At 45.2% G+C, this 3,502-nt stretch overlaps 1 pseudogene; it reads left to right on the top strand.

Moving 5' to 3' along the window:
• Nucleotides 1-763: 763 nt before the first annotated feature.
• On the top strand, nt 764-3,269 carry LOC100684271 (annotated as a pseudogene).
• Nucleotides 3,270-3,502: the final 233 nt, after the last annotated feature.

Genomic DNA, 3,502 nt, shown 5'->3' with positions numbered 1-3,502 from the left:
GATCCCTGGACTTTAGGATCACGCCCTGAGCCAAAGGCAGACGCTTAACTGCTGAGCCACCCTGGTGTCCCTAATCTTTTTCTTTTTAAAGATTTTATTTTTAAAAAATATTTTATTTATTTATTTATGAGAGACACAGAGAGAGAGGCAGAGACATCGGCAGAGAGAGAAGCAGGCTCCTCCCAGGGAGCCCCATGTAGGGCTCGATTCCCGATCCTGGGATCATGACCTGAGCCGAAAGCAGGCACCCAAAGCTGAGCCACCCAAGGCGTCCCTCATGCACTATATATTTTTTAAGATTTTATTTATTTGAGAGAGAGAGAGAGAGAGAGAGAGAGAGAGCGTGCGCGCGCGCACATGAGTGGGGGGAGGGGCAGAGGGAGAGGGAGAAGCAGATTCCCCACTGAGCAGGGAGCCCAAGGACCCAGGGCTCCATCTCAGGACCCTGGGATCGTGACCTGAGCTGAAGGCAGATGCTCAACTGACTGAGCCACCTGGGTGCTCCTGGATGTCGGCATTTTATTTTATTTTAAATATTTTATTTATTTATTCATGAGAGACACAGAGACACAGGCTGAGGGAGAAGCAGGCTCCCCTCACGGAGCCCCATGCAGGACTTGATCCTGGACCCTGGATCACACCCTGGGCCAAAGGCAGATGCTCAACTGCTGAGCCACCCAGGCATCCTGGATGTTAGCATTTTAAATATGCATATTCTTTGACCTAGAACCTCTTATTCTAGGAAATCTCTTTTACAGGAATGTAGGAAAGCGATGGGGAAGGAAGGGATGGATGTAAATGGGGAGACCAGAACCAGGCTGAACCCACCAGCAAGAGCTAGCACCCCACAGGTAAGAACTGGAACCCTTGCTGGTTTTTCTTGCTTCCAGTCATGCTGATGTAGGTGTCCTACAGAAGCCAGGGCCCTTTGTCACAGAGCAAAGGACAGGCACTTGGCCCAGGAGTCAAAGAAGCTGATGGTGGGTCTGGGGGAAGGTAGAGAAGTTGCAGGTCCAACTGCTGCTTCACCTCAAGGAGGTAAGTCAGCAGGTCACCAGCGATGTGTATGAACTAGAAAATCTATTTTCCTTCTGCCCTCCAAATCTCCCCTACGGCCCACTCTACAGGATGTGTAGTTCAGCCCAGCCAAGCTGTACATTACAAATTGGCCATAAGAATGGATATTTGTCCATGCATCATTGTACTAGGAAAATCAGAAACAACTGTAATGACCATTGTCAGGGGAATGGTCGTTAAAGTTATCGTGTACATATACCATGGAATGCCATGCAGCTCTTAAAAACGATGAGATCACCACAGTGAGATGCCACTACACCCCCACCACAATGTCTAACATGAATAAAATTAACAATACTAAATGTCAGCAAGGATGGGTAGTAATTGGCACTCTTGTACATTGTTTTTGGAAGTGTAAAATGGTACAACCACTTCGGAAAATAGTGTAATATTTTCTAAAAACTAAACATACACCTACCCTATGAACCAGCAATTCTATTCTTAGGTATTTACTCAAGAGAAACAAAAAGTTTACATGTAGTGATCTTCCTGGGTCTCAGGCTTTCACTCCTGCCTCTGCACGTTCACTCTTATCCTGTGACACCCAAGCTGGCTACAACTTTCTCCTTATCTCTGCCTGCAGCTGCATCCTTGCAACTCTGCCATCATGTTCCAGGTGTGCCTGGTCCAGGGCTCAGTCCTGAGGAAGATGCTGAAAGCATTTATGGATCTCATCAATGAAGCCTGCTGGGACCAAATTTGGAGCCATGTAAACCTGCAGAACACAGACTCCTCCACGGCCTGCTCCTTGGTGCAGCTCACCCTGCGCTCCCAGGGCTTTGACTCCACCACTGCTACCACAGCTTGGCCGTGGCGTGAACCTCACCAGCATGTACAAAATACTAAAATGTGCAAGGAATATCTCGTTTACATTAAGGGCTGAAGATAATGCGGACACCCTGGCACTAGCATCTAAAGCTCCAAATCAAGAAAAGTTTCCGGATAATGAAATGAAGTGAATGGCTTTTGATGTGGAACAACTTGGAATTCCAGAACAAGAGTATAGCTGTGGAGTAAAGACACCGTCTGGTGAAGTTGCATGTACATGGCGACATCTCCATCATATTGGAGATGCTGTTGTAATTTCCTGTGCAAAAGACAGAGTGAAATTTTCTGCAAGTGGAGTACTAAGAAATAGAAATATTCAGTTGTCATAAACAAGTCATGTCAATAAAGAGGACGAAACTGTTACCATAGAGATGAAGGAGCCCGTTTGGCTAACTTTCACTTTGATAGCTGAACTTTTTTTTTTTTTAATTTTTTTTAATTTTTATTTATTTATGATAGAGAGAGAGAGAGAGAGAGAGGCAGAGACACAGGCAGAGGGAGAAGCAGGCTCCATGCACCGGGAGCCCAACATGGGATTCGATCCCGGGTCTCCAGGATCACGCCCTGGGCCAAAGGCAGGCGCCAAACCGCTGCGCCACCCAGGGATCCCGATAGCTGAACTTTTTTATAAAACTCTGTTACAAAACAGGGGCAAGTGTACTTCATTCTCTCCTGCAGTACCACTATGTCTGCAGGTGCACCCCTTGGTGTAGAGTGTAAAATCACTGATATGGGACATTGGGAGTGCTATTTGGCTTTCCAGGTCGAGGATGAAGAGGGATCTTAGGCATTCTTAAAATTGAAGAAAATAAAATTCAGCTCTTTGAGAGCTGCTTCTGGGATAGCAATATGTACTTAAGTCTCTTCTGCGATCAAATTTGTACCTCTGAGTACATACGTAGATATTTTCTGTAAATAAGCAATTTTTTCCTCCATTCTTTACAGTTGTTTAAGGAATAAAGTCCAAAGTCAAATCTGGTCTGGTTAACCTAGAAGTATATTTGCCTTACCTAGAAATATGATTTTCAAAGCAAAAGAGTTTTGACTCTATATGTTGTTTTTAAAAAAGATTTTATTTATTCATTTGAGAGAGAGAGAGCATGCACAAGTGGGGAGGAAGGGCAAAGGGAGAAGGAGAAGCAGATTCCTCACTGAGCAGGGGCTCGATTCCAGGACTTCAGGATCATGGCCTGAGCTACTAAAGTCAGATGCTTAACCGACTGAGCCCCACAGGAACTCCTCTAAATGTTGTTTTAAGAATTTCTTCAATTAAAAAAAAAAGAATTTATTCAATTTATTTTATTTTTAAATATTTTATTTATTTATTCATGAAAGACTCAGAGAGAGAGAGAGAGAGAGGCAGAGACACAGGCAGAGTGAGAAGCAGGCTCCATGCAGGGAGCCTGATGTGGGACTCGATCCTGGAACTCCAGGATCACAACCTGGACAGAAGGCAGGGGCTAAACCGCTGAGCCACCCAGGGATCCCCTCAATTTGTTTTTTTACTGACTTATTTGAGAGAGAGAGAGAGAGAGAGCAGCAGAGGGGCAGAGGGAGTGAGAGAGAATCTCAAGCCGACTCCCTGCTGAGCATGGAG

This window comes from Canis lupus, chromosome 2 (assembly GCF_011100685.1).
Source record: "Canis lupus familiaris isolate Mischka breed German Shepherd chromosome 2, alternate assembly UU_Cfam_GSD_1.0, whole genome shotgun sequence".
NCBI classification, from domain to species: Eukaryota; Metazoa; Chordata; class Mammalia; order Carnivora; family Canidae; genus Canis; species Canis lupus.
This window is presented reverse-complemented; position numbering and strand designations above follow the sequence as displayed.